The 21,208-nt window shown below is 40.4% G+C and overlaps 1 pseudogene; it reads left to right on the forward strand.

The window, feature by feature from the left end:
* The first annotated feature begins 27 nt into the window (after window positions 1–27).
* On the forward strand, window positions 28–15,069 carry LOC123460725 (annotated as a pseudogene).
* The last annotated feature ends 6,139 nt before the right edge of the window (window positions 15,070–21,208 follow it).

Here is a 21,208-nt window from a genome sequence, read left to right on the forward strand (position 1 = left end):
GTTATTGATTTATATAAACTAATCCACATGGTGCTTATTGTTCTCGACATTATGTTTTCCACAAGCATTCTATTTTTCACATTTGTTCTCTCAAGTACTTGAGTACAGTCCCAATGCCTCCTTTTAGTTTCCCTTTACTGGTTCAATATGTGATTCTTTCAGTTGGTCATTATGTGTAAAGAACTTCCAGGCCTTCAATAATCTCTTCATTTCTATCTCAAGGTTATATAGTCCACAGGCTTTGCAGGTGAAGCAATTCTGCTCTCAAATCTTGAAATTTAACCATATAACCATCTTCTTTCTCTTAAAATATAGCAAGAAGCTGATGTGAATGGCATATAAGTTAATATAATAAATGTATATAATGAATATTTAACTAGTTATATTGTAGACCAACTCAAGTTGTAGGTCAACCTGATGATTCTAAATATTAAATATTTGGCTGTTACAGAGATTTGTGTGTGAGATATTGCTTAAGTTTTCTAAAGTACTTTTTCTTAATAAAAAAGAAAAAGGCCTTCACAATATATGCTAATGACATTTTAAAACTGTTTTCCACTCTTCAGGCTCACCCTTTGACCCTACCTTTATCCTGAGCTGTGCTCTTTGCAACGTGATCTGTTCCATGATTTTCCAGAACCGTTATGATTATAAAGACCAGGATTTTCTTAAGCTGATGCCAAAATTAAATGAGAATGCCAAATTATGAGCTCTGCATGGATTCAGGTGATATGAATGTCTATTTTTTAAATTATGAAACTATTTATTTATTTATTTATTTGCAAGCAGAGAAGAGAGAAGTGAGGCAAACAGAGAGAAAACAGGCATGCCAGGGCCTCTAGCCACTGCAAATGAACTCCAGACACATGTGCCCCTTGTGTATTTGGCTTATGTGGGACAAAATCAAACTTGGGTCCTTAGGTTCACAGGCAAGTTCCTTAACTACCAATCCATCTCTTCAGCACCCCCTTTTTTTTGAGAAAATACAGTCTTTTTTTTCTGACAAGTCCAAATTCTACCTGGACCATGTATTGGACAGCACAATCCTGCCTGTACCATTAGGGAGAAATATCTAGGAAAAATGATTAAGCCCTTTGCTTTACAACTAGGGCAATAGAAGTGCTCAAATACTGGGTTGGTTTAAGTCCATTAGTTCCCTATCCATTGGTTGCCCCATTGACTCCCATGGGACTTTTTGTACAAAGTTCTTTATTCACTTCCAGAAGGATGCCATCCACTAATCACAGGCTTGTTTTCCTGTCAACTCCTACACACATCATCATTTTACCTGGCAGTCATACCTTGGACTGGGAAGTGGATATTTTCCTTTAGGATAAAGAATATTTGGAGCAATGAAAGGTTACAGGTCTCTCTGTGTACTTCAGGGTGTTTGATGCTTCAGCTGGGATCCTAGTTGATGAGGTAATTGTGTTAGGCAAAATGATGGGTTTTATAATGTGTGAACAATAAAAACTGCAGTTTGTTCCCATGCTAAATTGGTATCTCCTGTTCTCCACCTAAATATTAAATTTTCTGATCATGAATACCACAGGTAGTTTGAACATACTCATTACATTCACTTTTTTATTAGTTTGTCATTTGCATCTGCAGCCACCTGGCTGGAGGAAGTGTCACTGAGCAGATCTTAAGGTGTGGTGGTGGATTGGAGATTTCAGTCTAAATATATGCAAAGTGTGCCTAGCTGGAGTTCATGAAGTGTGCTGTGCTGCATGGCTTTTGGCTTTTTCTCTCTTTGTCTGGTCCTTTAAGGAGAGGCCAACTTCTTCTACCATTATGGAATTTCCCCTAGATCTGTAAGTTTCAATAAACCCTTCCTCCATAACTGTGCCTGGTCTGGAAGTTCATCTCAGCAAACCTGAAGCTGTCTGCTATACTACCCTGGTGCAGGATTGGTTTCAAGGCATCTGTGAGCCCCCCCCACTTCCAAAATACTCATGCTTAATCAGAAGCTGGTTGCAGATAATGCCTTCTGCTCTGAGTCAGGTTATTCAAGGAACTTTTGCTGTCATCCCCAAATTTGGAATAGCAGTACTTTATAACATTTATATTTCAAGCATGTTGGTGAGAATTTATAAAAATGATGGCATAACCTGAATTATACTACAAAATTGATGCATGAGTATGAAAATCATCATATTTTACTATGTTGGTAGAATTCCCCCCCTTGAATCCTTTTAATAGTGTGAGAATTGCTACGTAAAAACAATAAAACCTTCGTTCTATTTAAAAAATTTTTTATTTTATTTATTTGAGAGGGAGAGAGAAAGAGAAATAGACAGAATGGGCATGCCAGGGCCTCCAGCCCCTGCAAACCAACTCCAGATGCATGTGCCACCTTGTGCATATGCTCACATGGGTCCTGGGGAATCTAACCTGGGTCCTTTGGCTTTGCAGGAAAATGCCTTAACCACTAAGCCATCTCTCTAGCCCAAAACCTTCTCTCATTTTTTTTTTTTTTTTGATTTTTCGAGGTAGGGTCTCACTCTAGCCCAGGCTGACCTGGAATTCACTATGGAGCCTCAGGGTGGCCTCAAACTCATGGCGATTCTCCTACCTCTGCCTCCTGAGTGCTGGGATTAAAGGCATGCACCACCAAGCCTAGCCAAAACCTTCTTTCTTAAGGTGGATTACATTTTACATTCATACCTAGAGCTATAAATACAAATCAGGATTATAATAGATTATAGATGCATTTCTCATTTAATAAGCTATCTTTTTTTTTTATCTTGTAGGTCTGCAATAATTTCTCTTCTCTCATTGATTACTTTCCAGGAAGTCGTAACACAGTAATTAAAAATTATGATTATATTAAAAATTATGTTTTGAAGAAAATAAAAGAACACAAAGAATCCCTGGATACTAAAAATCCCTGGGACTTTATTGAATATTTCTTAATGAAAGGAATGCAGGTAAAATTCAAATATCATCTCATTTATTTGATTTCTTGAGATTCATGGTTCATTAAATTGTTATAGACTTAGGAAAATGTCTCAATAGGGCAGTAATGCTTGAAAGTCTCTACAAGTATCTGTTAAGTGAGTTGATCTGTACTATATATCCTGGAATATAAAGTTAATCTAATAATTAGGACACAATAGTCTAATGTTTAAATTAAAAATATAGTACATGAATCCAAATACAGTACACAGGTAAAATGAGAGTGATTATCGAACTAGTCACAAATCATAACCTATCCTATGCTAATATGAAGACTGACGTCATCATTACACACTGTGGCAGAATGGAAAAGAAAAGTAACCAGCGTGGCTTCCTTGCATGTCCTATAGATTACAGTTGCCCTGAGAGCGCTTGCAGTGGTAGTTAAGAGAGGGAATTGCAGGTGGACTGAGTGGTCTAAGTAGAGAAGCACTGTGGGAAAGGTAGGTGAAATCATGAAGCCCTAATTGAGTGTAGCTTCAAATGCATTTGCACAAATAGCAGGTTGGGAATGGATGTCTACAGTCAGCATGAACTGTGTAGTTACTGTACAGTTTATTTCAAAGACTGTTCCCCATCGTTAAACCCACGATGCAAAGAAGAGAGCACAGACTTAAATATTTGGTCTAACTGAAGCAAGTTGTATGGTGAACCCAGAAGTTGGCCCGCTGGCTGTCTCACCCAAAGGCAGAGCTCAAGACAGCAGCCCTGAGCAAGAGAGAAGGCAGGTTGTTACAATTCACAAACTGTAAGGTTGAGAGATTTCCAATAATGAACTTGGCAAGCAAAAGACAGAAGGAAATAGCAGTTCACAATTACTTGACATGACATCTTGGGAGAGTATGAGGCAAGGCATTGCCAGAGTGAGGAGTAACTCAGGTTCCAGGAAACTCCAAGGGTGGGGAGTTCTGGGCAGGTAGTCAAGGTGCAGTTAGACCTAACAGAAACTTAAGTTTCATAGTAAGCAGAGAAAAAACTTATTTTGATTTAACAAAAAAGTGGCCCCTAACTCTAAAACAGATTCAGACTGGTTCATCATTCCACCCTTGTCTTATGTGTCCCCTTCAAATCTTTAATAGGGAACAGGTAGTTCTTCTGCCTATTGTATAGGTTGCTAGTGCTGGTGGAGAGCAAATATTTTAGCATTTTCTATTTGGCAAGAAAAAAATATGTAACACATCAGAAAACACAGGTCAAATTGTGAGTAACATCAAGAGGAGTATTAGGAGACCTTAGCAGCTGAAATAACTGTAGTTACCCAGGGGACCAGTTAAACAGTGATTGATAGAAACCTCAGGTTTTTTTCTGAAACCACACATAGCCCTCCTTGTTTCATGAAAAGTCAAGGCCTCTCTTACTCTGTAACACTGCTTTTGCCAAAGAGTCTACCTGTCTTTCCAGCCTAGAGACTGAGTTTTCTAAAAATCCTAGATCTTGTTTAACTTGAGACCTTAGGGTTTTGAACCCTTGGTCTTGCAGAACTAGTGCTGATGTGTTTAAGGCTGCTGACCCTGTTATTTTTGCACCCACCAACAGCAGAACTAGAATGGGAACTCGCTCGAATCAGGGGTGGTCTGATGTGATCGTGAATGTAAGTGGCCTGCATTTCTGTCATAAACATAAACTTGAGGAAGAATGAGAGTAAGGATATAGAACCATGGATATGTTCTATGTGCAATATAAGAGATTGACAGGCATTGTATAATACCATCAGTGCCTGTCCACCAGGCATCAGAGGGGGCCAGGAGAAACAATTGTTTCTCCTCGTTACCTTGGCAGGTAGATTTTGTATAATGGAAGCACAATTATCTGAATAAAGAGATCTCAAGTTATTAGAAAGGTTGGACATGATACATAGTTCTTGTCCCTGTATATCACCTAATTTGGGCTGGACAGGGAGCAAGTATCAGCAATAGCTTGTGACAATGCTACAAGAGAGAGATTAGTAGCAAAACATTAAACCTTAGAAATCTTAATTTTAAAAGTTACTTTCCATCCCTGGCAACAGAGTTCTTCTCCCATGGTCTCTTTGGGTGCCTTCCTCAATGGGACAAAAGGCAGAAGACTGACACCTTACCACCAACATCAAGGATAAGTATAGTCACAGTTTCCTTTAGTGTTCTATTCATCCTCTCTGCTTTTCCTGAGCTCTGAGGATGGTACATGCACCATAGTTTCAAATTTATGTTAAGAACCTTTGAAATTAATTGAGACATTTTAGCCACGAAGGGCAGGCCATTGTCAGACCTCAAAATTAAGGGAGGGTAAATCTGAAAATAATCTCTTTAATACTTTCTTAGCTACTATCTGAGTAGTCGTCTCCATTCGGGTTGGAAAGGCTTTTGCCCAGCCTGAAACAGGGTCGACAAAAACCAGCAAGTATTTATATCCATATAGTCCTGGTTTAATTTCAGTACAGTCCAGTTCCCAAAATTTAGCAGGCACAGCACCTTAACTTCTGTTTCCCTGTGGAAGGAGATTTTTCTTGGCACTTGCCCGTGCACAGGTCATACAATGGTCTGAGATGTCTTGGAGTGCCTCTCGATGTCCGGGGAGCCAGACATGGGGTGAGATGAGTTCTGAAGTCTTCTTGGGGGATAAATGCATTGTTTGATGACAGTCAGTTAACTCTCCCCCCGCCCCCAATAGTTTTAGTCTGTAAATTTTCCCACCTGACAGAATCCACCAGCCTTGACGGTTTTGTTGAGCTCTCATTAAGGAGTAGAAGTTCGTCTCTTCTCCGAGGGCTATATCCCTGGCTGTTTGGTCAGCCAAATTCTTACCTTGGGCCTTTATGTTGTTTGGGACAGCAGAAAATGACTAATTTATTTGGTAACCAGACAGCCTCTAGCCATTGAATGATTTCCTGGTTTTGTTTGGTGGTCTTTCCATATGTTTATGTATCTGTCCATGTACATGTGTTCCAGTAAAAGCACAGTGGCTCTCTGTGTAGATGCTCCCTTGTTTGCCTTCTTCCCACCTTAATGTTTGTGTCAGAACAATGATCTCTGCTATTGGGCTGGTGAGCCCCTGGGCAAAGCCTGCACCCAAATAATTCCTTTTTGGCCCATAACTACTACTGCCCCTGCGTATCTTATTGCATCCCGGACAAAATGCTGCCCTCCCTGTACAGTCTGCAGCTCTGACAGCGAGAGGCATGCCTGTCAGGTCTGGTTGGGTACCTTGGATGATGTCCAACATCCCCAAGCAGTCATGAACTACGTTTTCAGGGTTGTCATCAGGCAGCAAGGTGGAAAGATTGACTGCCGTGGATCTGCCAAAGGTCAGTCCGTCCTTGCAGAGCCTGGTATCGGGGGAGATGGGCATTTGATACTCAGCGGGTGGCGACATCCCTTAGTAGGGCCTCCATTGCATGAGAGGCAGTTATGGCTAAAGTCTGCCCCAAAGTAAGCTCGCCTGCTTCTTTTACTAGACCTGCAGCCCCAGCTGTGGCCGTAAACAGGGGCATTCATTTTCCAGTGTCCAGTTCTCTGCAGGAAGCACACTGGTTTGGCAGCAGGAGCTTCCTATTTTTGTTGTATGTGACATGTGTTTGTCCAGAATTGGAAATGTCAGGAGTGTGCATTGCAGCCATCGTGGCCCAATTTACTTCCTTTATCAGCAGATCATCTTTGCTGTCTCTATTGTCAAACACCTGCAAATCCATCTATCCTTTGGATTTTATTACGTATATCTGTGGCTGGCTGAGCTGCAAAAGCCAGGTTAATTGCCTTGAGGTTTGTCAGGTCCTCTGGGTCATAGGAGTACACAGATGGCACGCCTCCAGGGGGTGCTTGACAAAAGCTGAAGGCGGTTAGGTTCATCTGAGCTCTGTTTCAAACAGCAGATGCCCATTAAAGACCCTCTAACAGAGCTTGGTGGCGCTCACCAAGAGACCGCCTACCTATTGCATTGCGGTCTGCCCATCATAGTGTGGGAATCTTATTTAATTAAGGAGGAAACAAGAGTTTGCCCTTGTGGTGTCTTCAGGGAGTGTCCTGTTTTATGTCTGAATACAATAGGCTAGTGATGGTTTTTGTATTTTGGGATGCACAGGTTGTGAAGGGCATAAGCTCACCAGCTGCTCTGGGCTGTTGCTTAATACCAAAGGTGGGTTTGGAGGTCTGGGATCCTTTTGACCTGGTCTCAGCTGTATCTTTCCTTATGTCTCTGGGGCCATAGTGAGCCCTTGCTCTCCTACTGAACCCAGATGGGCAGGTTATGAAAGACTCACTGGTTTCCCTAGGTGGATGGTTGCCTGGTCTTCCTGTATTCCCCTTCTGGGGCTGATGTGGAGTCCCAAGTAGTCACTGTGATTGAGATGGCATGTTGGAGAGGTGGTGGGGGTTGCTGGGTTCCACGGCCCTGGCCAGATCAGGGAGTTGGCTGATATGGGAGAGACAGCGGCATTGGCCAAGGGACACACACAAGGGTGCCAGTAGACAGCACAGGTGTTGAGGGTCTTCCATTGGGGGAGCCCAGGCAACCTTCAGGCCAACCCACCAAGGATGCAAGACAGGGGAGCATGGCCGGTGGGCTGTGGGCTCAGTAGGTGCAGCCTGAGGGAACCAGGCGTGGGTCAGAAGCAGTGGGGGCAGGACCTCTGGGAGACTGGGAAGACACTGACCACTGACAGACGCAGTGCGTGGGGGTCACCAACAGACACAGTGTGGACAGGTCCAACACATACAGTGGTGGGGCTGAGAGAGGGAAGGCGTGTGGCCAACAGACACAAGGTAATAAAAAATATTTAAGAAATGCAAACATGGTCAAGGGTAATCTTTTAATAGAGTTGATTAGACACACTACAGGGCACCTATAGATTATAAAAGAATGATCAATTTAATTCTTGCTCAGGAAGTATTGAGAAAGCAATACATATTCTATACATCTTTTCTACACTGAATGATTGAAACTACAACCTACTTAGCAGTTCTATTTCCCATCATCAGCTCAGCCTTATACCTTAGATTTATGCCTGCTTGACCCTGGCTCTCTCCTTTTCCACTTCAGAACTGTGTCAGTTTCTTGGCTTCATGATTTGGGTTCTCCTTAGTTTGTACATCCTACTGATGCCTACGCTCGGCCCCTAGGTCTGGTTTCTAGTGGTCTCCTATTTGGAGTACACAATAGAATGACTTGTACTTTTCTGTGCTATATTAATTGTGTAATTGTTCTTTTTTTTTTTTTTTTTTTTTTGGTTTTTTAAGGTAGGGTCTCACTCTGGCCGAGGCTGACCTGGAATTAACTATGTAGTCTCAGGGTGGCCTCGAACTCACAGTGATCCTCCTACTTCTGCCGCCCAAGTGCTGGGATTAAAAACATGTGCCACCACACCTGGCTAAATGTTCACTTTTATAAATGAAATGGTATATTGCAAGATATTAAATACCATGCCTATTTCTTCATATATATTTTTTTATTTTTATTTACTTATTTGAGAGAGAGGAAGAGGCAGATAGAGAGAGAAAAATGGGTGTGCCAGGGCCTCTAATCACTGCAAGTGAATGCCAGACACATGAGCCACTTTGTGCATCTGACTTATGTGGATCGTAGGGAATAAAACCTGGGTTCTTTGGCATTGCAGGCAAGCACATTAACAGCCCTTCATATGTGTTTTGATTAAGGTAAAAGTATAAAATACTTTTCTATTTATGTCTTTTAATAAATTGAAAATACTGCATTGCACACATAAGTATACAGATTCTCACTTATCCAATACTTAAGCAAGCAAGATATAGGGGTGCAGGAAATAAAAGTTGGATCCGCTGACCTACAGTCTCTGAAAAGCTATATAACTTTGTCTTCATGGTGTACTGTTCAGATTCTGTGTTGTTAAACTTTATATAACTGTGAAATAGCATAGATTCACCATGATCTATTACACTGGCAAGGAATTCATTAGATAATTGCACCAAATCATTCTTAGGAAAAGCCCAGTCAACAGGTGGAATTTTCTCATGAAAATCTGACAATCACTGTATTTGATTTGTTTGCCGCGGGGACAGAGACAACAAGCACGACCCTGAGATACGGTCTTCTGCTGCTGCTGAAGCACCCACATGTCACAGGTACGGCCACAGACGGTGAGGGCAGAATTGCAGGGAGATGTGGGAAATACGCTGCCGGTGTCCTGCGTCGCGTTCGTCTGAGAGAAGTCTCACCACTTAAACTTACGGGTTTTGTGTGTGCGTGTTTTGTGCTTTTGTTTTGGTTTTGGTTTTTTGGTGTTTTTTTTTTTTTTCTTTTTTCGTTTTTCAAGGTAGGGTCTTACTGTAGCCCAGGCTGACCTAGAATTCACTGTGTAGTCTCAGGGTGGTCTCAACCTCACAGTGATCCACCTACCTCTGCCTCCTAAGTGCTGGGATCAAGGCATGTGCCACCATGCCCAGCACTAAACTTATGTTTCATTAGACCATGGCTGTAGTGAAAGATATAAATTCTGGACCAGTGTCTGATTTTCCTGAGAGATGAGCTGTGGCAGGCATGGCCCACACAAATAGGTCTGGGGTGAGATACTCATATTATTCCCCAAGGCAGGTTTTTGTAGAAGATAAATTCTTGCAGTTTTGTTTCCTCATCCTCATAATTCAACCTAGTATAAAGGAAGCTTCCCTCACTGAAGTATAAAGTATTTAGAAATCCTAACTGAGTTTGTCTGAGAGAGTCTCCATCCAGTCTGATATTGGTGAGAAAGATATATTCACTTAGGAACAAGGCATAAATTCAGCATTTTATTATTATTTAATTATTCAATAAAGCACATGTTTAAGTATACCCATAATTTGATTTTTTAAAAATATTTTATTATTTGTCATCCCAGGTCTGAGTTCCTTGTGTAGTCAGTGTGTGGGCAGACACATCCGTCTGGAGTGAGTAGGCCAGACCCATTTCTGAGCTCCTCCCACCTCCTTCCAGGTCTGAATCCCTTGTGTGGTCGGTGTGTGGGCAGGCACAGCAGTCTGGAATGAGTAGGCCAGACCAATATCTGGACTCCTTCCACCACCAAAGACTGAGTTCCTTGCACATCAGTGAGTGGACCAGACCCCTGTATCTGGGCTCCTCCCACCTCCCAAGTCTGGGTTGCCTGCACTGATGTATGTCCTGGAAGCATGAAGTAAGCCAGATCCCTGTTCCCTTACCCTTACTAGTCCCCTGGTCCTGGAAGGTCCCATTGTGCCTTGCTCAAGGAGGCCTGGCCCCTATGTAAGCTGTGGAATCAGGCCTTTTCCTCTGGTATCTTGACTGGACACTAAGTACCAACATCCCTGTTCACCTGAGTCAGAGGATAAACAGGCCAAAGGACACAAACTTGCTTCCTCTTCAATAAAATAGTCTTCCCATTTTAGGGAAATTTTAGACAAAATGGCAAAACCGTGAAAATCAGAATACAGAGGTCTCTACCAAGTATGCCTACTCCTACTATGGAAGCCTCCAATGAAATCATGGAGAAATCAACAGAAATTCACTCTCAAAATAAAAACACAGTGTCTTGTGGTTCAGGTGTTCCCTGTAAGGGACTGGTGAAGGTTCAGCCATTTGGTCTGCCTTTTAGGAAATAGAATTTTATGGTACCATTGCTGTTTGGGTCTAGATTTGTGTTTCCCACCCCTTTAATGCCCTCCCCTCCCTTCCCATCCATCCTAGTGTCTAGTCCATGAGATGCTTGCTGGATATGTAAGGTATCTTGGGTAGTTTCAGGTTAGGTGCTGTAGATGAGTGAGACTATGTGGCAATTTTTTTTCTGTGATTGGGTAAGTTCACTGAGACTGATCTGTTCCAGGTTCAACCATTTTTCCTCAAATTTCATTGTGTCATTTTTTCTTACTGCTGTATAGAATTCCATTGTGTAGATATACCACATCTTAGTTATCCATTCTTCTAGTGATGGGCATCTGGGTTGATTCCAGCTCTTAGCTATTACAAATTGAGCCACTACAAACATGGTTGAACAAATCTCTCTGGCCTGTGGTTTGAAGGTTTTAGGGTAGATGCCAAATAAGGGAATAACTGGGTCTGTTGGTATCCTATAGACACTGGAAAGGGTAGGATCAAGGCTAAACTTAATCTTCTACATCTTCCCTCCCTCTCCCTCTACCCACCCCCCTCTCTCTCTTCTCTCTAACTCTTATATATTAGTTATCTTTTTCCTCATTTTCTTAGTAGGCACTGACCTGTAACTCCCAGTACCAGTATGGGGCTATCATCCATAATGAGCTTTTGATCAGAGAGACCTACAAGGTTTCCTAAAAGACAGACAGATTTCTGTCAGAGTACTTGATGACCCACCAAAGGTTAGTGGTAAGACCCTACTGCTGAAGACACCATATGCAGTTGACACGTAAAATGGAATGGAATGGCTGGAAGCTAGAAGAGAGTCAGTCCCCAGACACTCAGCAAGTCTAGTGCCAGAAGGTGCTACATGGGTGTGATAGTTAAGGTGTTGTCAACTTGATCTGTTTAGTAATCCACAGGTTGCTTCTAGGAAGGATCAACTAAAGGAAGAAGTCTTTCCCCCAGGGTGAGCCCTTCCCCCAGAGTAGATGGCCCCGCTCAGAGGGGAACTTGATATAAGGAAGCTCTGGGTAAAAAGAGTTCCTTCCTTCCTCCCTTCCACTTGGCTGCTGGAGCTGCTCGCTACCTTCCAGCGTTGATTGAAGACCAGTGCGGACTGAAGACCAGCATCAACTGAAGACCTGCATGGATTGAAACCCAGTGGCTCCTCAGGAAGCCTCCAGGCTTTCCAGCACCATCTGCAGTGCCAGGTTGGGACTGCTGAGGCTTCTGGACACGAGGACTGAGCAGCTACCAGGTTCGGTGATTCTCGGGCCTGCAGCTGCTATTGAACTACTGTAAGCTTATCCAATAAATCCCCTTTTTAAATAATTCATTTTAGCAGTTCTGTTCCTCTAGAGAACCCTGACTAATACAATGGGCAACCGGAGAAAATGATCAATATCTGTCCAAGCAACTCATGGTCTAACCTACATAGCAGCAAATAACCTGGTGTGATGCCCAGAAAGTGCAATAGTGGCACACAGCCATGGTGGGGAACCAACTGCTCTTGATTTGGCTAACTGATCCCCTCAGTGGTATGGGATCCATAGCTGGAGCTGGGAAACAAGTCAGAACCATATCCAAACATTAGCCCACTCTCCAATATCAAGCCACCATCAATCATGGGCTACAAGAGGGCCTACACCTATTAAATTCTCAATAAAAAAAAAAAGTAAGGGTTATCTCATTTGTCCTGGTGCTAACTTACTCTCCATTAGAGAATCTGCTTCTCTTTTTCAGATAGATGTAGATCCTAAGGAAAGAGCCACCCCATCATACCTCAAAAGGGCCCTGGATGAAACTAAGGAAAATTGGTGAAACAAGCAAGGGTGCTGTTTTCTTGATGAATCAGATACCAGCACAAGGGGGAAGGAGACCAACACAGAGAAAAATCAACTCCTACCAAATTAGAGAGCCAGAGCCTCAGAGGCCCCCAACACCTCATCACTGAAGCATACCAAAAGTGAACCCAACATGGCTCAGGGAAATTTTGCGGAAGAGGGGATGGAAAGAATGTCAGAGCCACATGTTGGATCATGACATACAGAGACATTTATTGTACCAATAACTGTGGGCTAAGTCCACAATGCATGACCCATATACCTCAACAAGGAGGGGCCAATGGGGAGGGGGTAGGTCACAGATGAGCCTAATAATGGTACCAAACTGACTGTATTTTCTGAATACAAAACTAATTAATAAAAAAAATTATAAAATGAAAACCCAACAACCAATGAGACCCTAATTTAAAAAAAAAAATTGCTGAACTTGAAGCAAACTATCAAAGAACAGACAATATCAATGAAATTGAACAGAATAATCTCCTAGAGTATTCAGCTTTTGACAGTAGTCTTAACTTGATGGAAGAAAACATTAGAACCCTCCAAAGAGATATGAATGAATTGAATGTAAGTGAAGAAATGGAAGACCTCAACAACCGGTTGATTAAGCTTAATGAAGAATTGATCAAATGCAAGAAGGAACTGCAAGAAGCATCAAGAAAATCAGAATTCAAATTGAAATCATACTTCAAAAAATAGATGGACATTATACAAAACAACACAATAGAAAACAAAAATAAAATAGAATTTATGAAAACCTCTCTATAACCACTCACCAACAGAGTTACTCATGTGGAAGACAGAACCTCTGACCTGGAAGATAAGACAGAAAAAATTAATCAGGAGGACAAAACTTCACTATCTCTTTGGAGGGTTTTAATGTTTTCTTCCATCAAGTTAAGAACTAACAACACATGGGCTTCGGTGGGGCTGCAAGATTTGCTCAGTTTACATCATCAGGCGTACCACTTCTAATGCCCATGCACTTTCCTTGTTAATCAGGCAACCTCCATGTTAGTCCTAAAAACAAAGCTTTAGTTCTTCACCCATTTATTCCAAATTAAAAAAGCTAAAGTATTGGCTATTTGCATTATTTTTCAAATACATTGCAGCAACACCAATGATTTATTCCTAGGAAGAAAACTTTATTCAGACCTTCTTCACCATGAAAAAGGTGAGCTCATCATAATCTGATGCCATAGCATCTTACTGTGTCACTGCCAGTCTCAGCTAACGCAGACACAAGTTTCCCAAAACAAAGAAAACACTAAAGGGCCCCAAGCCCACTTCAGAAATCAGATGAGTAATAACTCCTGGTAATACAGTAGGATTAGTGTGGTGAAAGAATTTCACTGAGAAAGCAGGTTTTGGAAACAAATAACTACCACCGTTTCTCCTTCATACCTCAGCCTTAAATGTAAAATATATAAGTAAAATTCTAATAAAAATGGTATTTTAGGTGATCCAAAGGAGTTGACTACTAAAGCATAGAAAATGTTAATGCCACGCAATCTTAGTAAAGTAAGGTATCAGTGGAGCTTGACATGTTCTCTCAGTTATGCATATCAAAACAACTTGACAGGGGCTGGAGAGATTGCTCAGTGGTTAGGGCACTTGCCTATGAAGCCTAAGGACCCAAGTTTGACTTTCCAGATCCCATGTAACCCAGACTCACAAAAGTGACACAGGTGCAAGGTCGCACATGCCCACTAGATGATGCAAGCATCTGGAATTCAATTTCAGTGGTTGAGGCACTGGTACCAATTCTCTCTCCTTCTCTCTATCTCTATCTCTCTAAAGAAAGAAAGAAAGAAAGAAAGAAAGAAAGAAAGAAAGAAAGAAAGAAAGAAAGAAAGAAAGAAAGAAGGGAGGGAGGGAGGGAGGGAGGGAGGGAGGGAGGGAGGGAGGGAGGGAGGGAGGGAGGGAGGGAGGGAGGGAGGGAGGGAGGGAGGGAGGGAGGGAGGGAAGAAAGGAAGGAAGGAAGGAAGGAAGGAAGGAAGGAAGGAAGGAAGGAAGGAAGGAAGGAAGGAAGGAAGGAGGGAAGGAAGAAAGGAAGAAAGAAAGAAAGAAAGAAACCTGACAGATAAATATATAAATTGTGAAAGTGGAAGGATTTAGTGAATTGATTGCAGGGTACGCTGATCTTCTACCATTCAGAATCATATATTTTGAATATTTGAGCTCCATACATGAAGTGTATATGCTGTGTCTCTAACCAATGAGACTTCTTCATTGATGATGTGATTTTGTTATCCAATTCATAATCTCCCTTATCCTCCCTGGTATTCTGATTGCAGGTTGATGGCAACACACCTGACTTAGAAATATTTTGAATGCTATATTTATTAACATCATATGTGAGGTTGGTTATCAGCTGTCTGCTGCTTGTCTATTTATCCAACTAGCTTTACTTTCCATTAAGTCAGTGATCCTTCCAGTGATTCATCAATTGCTCATATTCATCACATTACATCTCACATGCACACTTATGAATAAGGGGTAATTACATGATTGGATTTTTTTGTTTGCAGGAAAACGAATTTGTGCAGGAGAGGGTCTGGCTTGCATGGAGCTGTTTCTATTCCTGACCACCATTTTGCAAAACTTTAAACTGAAACCAATGATTGACCCAAAGGACCTCAATACAACCCCAGTTGCGAATGGATTAGCTTCTTTGCCACCCTATTACCAGCTCTGCTTCATTCCTCTCTAAAGTTATCGGCCAGCCTACCTACCACTCTGCTACCTTAACCACTAAGCCCAGTGTCATATATTTTTAAAAGAATCATTTAATGACCAGAATACAAAAACAATTTTTATGGTTCAACAACAACACAAGCAATCTAATTTTAAAATAGTGAAAAATGGGCTGGAGAGATAGCTTAGCAGTTAAGCATTTGCCTGTGAAGCCTAAGGACCCCGGTTCGAGGTTCGATTACCCAGGACCCATGTTAGCCAGATGCACAAGGGGGCACACACATCTGGAGTTCGTTTGCAATGGCTGGATGCCCTGGCTCGCCCATTCTCTCTATATATATATCTATCTGCCTTTCTCACTCTGTTATAGCTCTCAAATAAATAAATAAAAAATGAACAACAACAACAACAAAATTTAAATAGTGAAAAATTCTTGAATAATGTTTCTCTGAAGAAGATATACAAATGGGAGATAGTATATGAAAAGATGCTTATTAACACTGGTATTTAAGGAAATGCAACACAACCCACAATGAAATATCCACTCACATTCATGAGATTTGGTTTAATATATGTAAAATTTACAAAAAGTGTTGATAATGGCTTCAAAGAACAGGGACCCTTACACATTGCTTGCAAGAGAGATGAGGATCAGTCAATAACAGATTCTGTACTATTTCAAGAAAGACCTTTTAGTGATGTGAAATAAGTCATGAGCTCAGGAACGCTGACAGTCAGGGGAAGCAGAAAGTCAGGGAAGTAAATTTTCTTCTAGAGCCTTCCAAAGGAACCACATGTGCCTTTAACCCAGTTAATTAATATCAAACTTTTAGATGTCAAATTTATAAAACATTCATCTGAATTGTTTTATGCCAGTGAACTTCTGCTAATTTTATAGCAGTCAAGGGAACTAATGACAATTCTATTATCTTCCTAGGTTTATAAGACCAAATAACTTTTAAAAACAGCAAATGCAGTTGCGAAAAGTCATTGGAGCAGTTTTACTGAAGGGGAGAATCCAAGTTTTAATGGCGTATTCACACAGCTCCACTGGGAACTGACTACTTTTGTGCTTCAACTGTACATTTGCCAATACTTGCCTTACTATATATTCATTTTTCAATCACAACAGTTTAAAATGTTTGTAATATAAGCTTTAATTTTTAACTCTTAAGATTTTTAAAAAGATTTATTTTTATTTATTTATTTATTAGAGACAGAGAGAGGGAAAGAGACTGAGAATGGGCGTGCCAGGGCCTCTAGCCACCACAACAAACTCCAGACACATGTGCCATCATGGGCATCTGGCATGTGTGGGACCTGGAGAATCGAACCTGGGTCTGTAGGCTTTGCAGGCATGTGTCTTAACCACTAAGCCATATCTCCAGCCCTTAAGATTTTTATTTAATAAGCATTTCAAATTAATTTTATGCCTGTCCTTTAAAATAATTTCCCTTCATTCCATTATCTTGAGGGTTTTCCTGACATACTGATTAGTAGAAGAAATAGTAAATTGTAGAAAATACATGCTAGTGAGCCCAATTTGACAATCTTATTTAATTCCATATATATGCACATGTGCACACATGCATTTATAATATGTTACATATGAATGTGTAACTACATACCCATATGTATCATTAATACATTAGATTAAAATATATGTCAAGTGACTTCCTCTGGGAAATGAAGTTAAAAGGGCTAAAGAGAAATGTCGCTTTTCATTTTATACACTTTAATATGGAAAGAAGGAAGAACATGGATCAGAATTTGATGAGTATTTGATGTAAACTTGTGTATATTCTGAGATCAAATAAAGAATGACTTTTGGGACATAGCAATAAATTGCTATTTTATTTATGTTGACTATAAAACAGAATGTCAGAATTAGAAAAATAAAATAACCTGGTGAAATTTCCAAGAACATGGCTCTTGTTTTGGGAGAGAAGGATAACATTCAGAAAATGTTCAGAACAATGATTTCCAATATGAAAGCACATATTCATGATAGATTCATGCTTGGTTCTTTGTAAAGGTCTTCATAAATGGTTATTTGGTGTCAATAGCAGCACCAGAGCAGGGGCATGAGTTATAATACTTAACACCCATTCCTCCCTACGGTGGAGCCTTTCAATATTTTCATTTAGAACATCATTTCTCTCATTCACATCCAAATTTCCAGTAATTCTCGGTGATGCTCAGTGAAAGCTCCTTCCTAGACCTTATCCTTTAGTTTCTTTGTACATTATCATCAGGAAGACCAAAATATCATCTTCAGACATTATATTAATTCCTTTCTAAGTGCATTATGAACAAAAGAGGAAAGTCAAAAGGGCATAATGGCACACTCTTATAATGTCAGCACGTAGAGGTGGAGGCAGGAGGATTGGAAATTCAAGGTTATCATTGGCTACATAGCAAGTTTGAGACCAGACTGGTATACATTAGACTTTGTCTCAAAAACAAAGAGGAGGAAAAAGAGGAGGAAAGGAAAAAGGAGAAAGAGAGAAAGGGAGAAAACAGACCCAGAATTAATAATATTTTATTTAGACTATGCAAAACATAGATTATGATGAATTTTCACATTTTAATAATTGTGCTGTACCACAGTAATTATATGTTAGGAATTCAGCATTTGATAAGAATTAGCCATTAACATGTCAATAAATCATTGCAATATAGGTAATTGCAGACACATTTGTGCAGTGACTTAGAAAATTCTCCAAGATGAGGATGAGTGCTCCCTGAAACTTCAGGAAATAAGAAGTCATAATAAGAGTCAATAAGAGTCAAAGAAGGTGCACCTGATCATGCAAGGTGGTGGATGCCCTGGGGAAGGGTTTGCAGATGCAAACACAACGCCATGCAGAGAGCTGGCTGGTGACTTCCAGACAGCCATGAAGCAGAGCCGGTACTTGGGGGAAAGAGAAACAAACCCATTGACAACTGGGGTAATTAGAGATTCCAGGTTAAAGCTCTGTATAATGGTAGTCAGGAATAAAAACAGTTCTGTTCAGGCCAGGCCCTCTCCCACACAAATACATGTTCCTGCAAATGAAAGAGAAGAAAAGCATAATTAACCCCTTGTATATGACTTGATAAGCACTGTGTGTGTGTATTTTCTTTTTTATTATTATTATTTTAAATATTTTTAAATTATTTGTATTTTATTTTTATTTATTTATTTGTGACATAGATGACAAGTGATAGAAAGATGACAAAGAGAGAGACGGGGGTGGGGAGGAGAGAGAGAGAAAATGGGTGTGCTAGGGCCTCCAGCACCGCAAATGAACTCCAGACACATGTGCCACCTTATGCATCTGGCTTATGTGGGTCCTGGGGAATTGAACCTGAGTCCTTTGGCTTTGCAGGCAAGCACCTTAACTGTTAAGCCATTTCCCCAGCTCTGTTTTCTTTCTTTCTTCTTTTCTTTTTTAGAGAGACAGAGAGAATTAGCATGCCAGGGCCTCAGCAACTTAATTGAACTCCAGATGCTTGTGTCTTCTCGTGTGCATGTGCATCCTTGTGCTTGCCTCACCTTTGTGCTGTGGCTTACATGGGACCTGGAGAGAGTTTGAACATGGGTTCTTAGGCGTCTCAGGCAAGGGCTTTAACTGTTAAGCCACCTCTCCAGCCCAAGCACTGTGTTTTTAACTGTCACAAAGAGAATGTATAATAACTTTGATAAATGTTTGGGTGGGTGGATGAATGGACAGCTGAATTGATAAATGGACAGAAGATGAATATATTTGTTCCCCGTGTCTAATATTAACAAATACATAATATATATTTGTATAAAAGCTCAAGAAGATCTCAACACTAAACATGAGTTTTCTCCTCTACAGTACAGAAATAAAGCAACACATATGTAGTGGCTCACGGAGGGAAGTAGCTGTCAAGAACCTTGGGAATCAATAGCGCACTAAAAGAAGCCTGGTGGAGGAACATCTGACTCCTTTTTTTTTTTACTGTTATTATTTCATTCATTAATTGTCTTTCATTGTATTTTTATTCTTTAATTCAAATTTTCTTGCTGTTTTCATTTTCCCCCTTTAAATTTTTCTTTTTATTTCTATTTCTTTTATCCTTTTTAAAAAATCACTGTGTGTTTATGTGTGTTCCTTTTCCCACAATATTCTGGACATCTCTATGTAAAAAACGGACACACACTCCTATCTTTACTCTGTGAAAATCAAATGAATCAAACAATAGACTGACTGATCAACGGATCAAAGACCTTCCTGAAAGACCTGAAACTGAAGCTACTTGAAGGAAGAAGATGAAAAACATTGCAACATACTGACATAGGTAATAATGTCCTGGATAGGAATCTAACTGCTCAAAATAAAGAAATGTCAAATAGGATTATTCCAAAATGCAAAGCTTTTCTACATCTCAAGAAACAATCAACACAATGAAGGAACAACCTTTACAATGGGAGGAGAAATTTTTTTACTTGTTCATCTAACACAGTACTAAACCAGAGAATATAAGTAAACAATCCATAAACTTAAACACAAATAACAAGTAATCCAATAAAAGTTAGGCAAAAGACCAGAATAGACCTTTCTCAAAGAAGACATATTCATACAAATATATGTTTGAAAATATTCTTGGGCTGGAGAGATGGCTTAGCGGTTAAGTGCTTGCCTGTGAAGCCTAAGGACCCCGGTTCGAGGCTCGGTTCCCCAGGTCCCACGTTAGCCAGATGCACAAGGGGGTGCACGCGTCTGGAGTTCGTTTGCAGAGGCTGGAAGCCCTGGCGCGCCCATTCTCTCTCTCTCCCTCTATCTGTCTTTCTCTCTTTGTCTGTCGCTCTCAAATAAAAAACAAAAGAAAATTTAAAAAAAAATATTCTTAATACGTTTCATTATAGAGAAAATCAAAACTACACTGAGAGTCCAGATCACCCCACTTAGGATTGCTATTAAATATAAATAATAAGTATAAATAAATAGATCTGGTTAAGATGGCAGCATAAGAACCATGCCAAAGCAGCCTAGGGGAGAAAAGTCCAAAAATAAAAATAAACAGCAAAATACACACTTTGAATAAAAAGTGAGGTGTATAAGAAATTATCAATGGCAGCAGAGAAGTAGGAGAGATTCAGAGAGTCTAGATCCCACAGAAGCAGACAGAAGTGGCTCCAGCAGTGGCAGAACCAAGTCTGTATGGCCACAGCCACAAGGCTCGGCCTGAGCCACAAGAAGAACCAAGTCAGGATATTTCCACTCACATCAGCCAGCCTACATGAGCCCACAGTGAAGCAAAGATGGACCCAAGCAGGAGGGTAGGATAATTGAGTCCAAAACTATCCTGAGAGGTAACTGGGATTATACCAGGTCAGTACCTGCCACCAAATAAGCCTGGTATATAGGCTTGAATCAGAAGTACTAATTGCACCTTCCATGTAAATTATATGTTAAATCTGATGGATGGTCAAATTTTCCATTATTAAATAAGCTCTATTTGGGGCTTGTCATTTGTTGCTTCCTGATTTATACTGCCTTTGTTTCCTCTGACATTCAGTTAGGGAAGGGTCTCACTTGGTCACAAGCTGACTTGGGACTCTCTAAAGACCAGTTGACAGGATTAAGGGTGTGGGGAAACACACATCCTTAGGGACTGTGACTTTGTTAGAGGATCTGGTTGTCATAATACCTACTCTTGCATAAATACTCTGTGCTATTTTTCATTGAATGTGTACATTGTTTAGTTAAATTTTAGAATCTGCCTGTATTTTTTTCTACTCAGACTACTTGAATACTCTCATAGCAGGCAAACCCAACATCCAGGGTCACTTTTGTAGATACTCTGAGGGTCTTAAGTACCAGAACTAGCACCTTAAGATCCCATCCTTAAGATACATAACATCAGATTGATTGATACATCTAATAATACTGCAGATACTTAGAAAATCCGAGCATTACATTAACCCAAGGGGCAAAAAGCACTACATTATAATACAAGAAACACAAAAAATCAAGACAATATAAATCCACCAAAAAGTATTAGTACATTAGAAATGACCTACAATAAGACTGATATAGATGAAATGGCTAAGAAAGATTTCAAAAAATGATTATAAATGTGTTCAAAGAAACTAAAGAGGAAATCAAAGGAATCAAATAAAATACAGGAAAGCAATTTAATGA

The sequence above is a fragment of the Jaculus jaculus genome, chromosome 1 (genome assembly GCF_020740685.1).
Source record: "Jaculus jaculus isolate mJacJac1 chromosome 1, mJacJac1.mat.Y.cur, whole genome shotgun sequence".
Lineage (NCBI taxonomy): Eukaryota > Metazoa > Chordata > Mammalia > Rodentia > Dipodidae > Jaculus > Jaculus jaculus.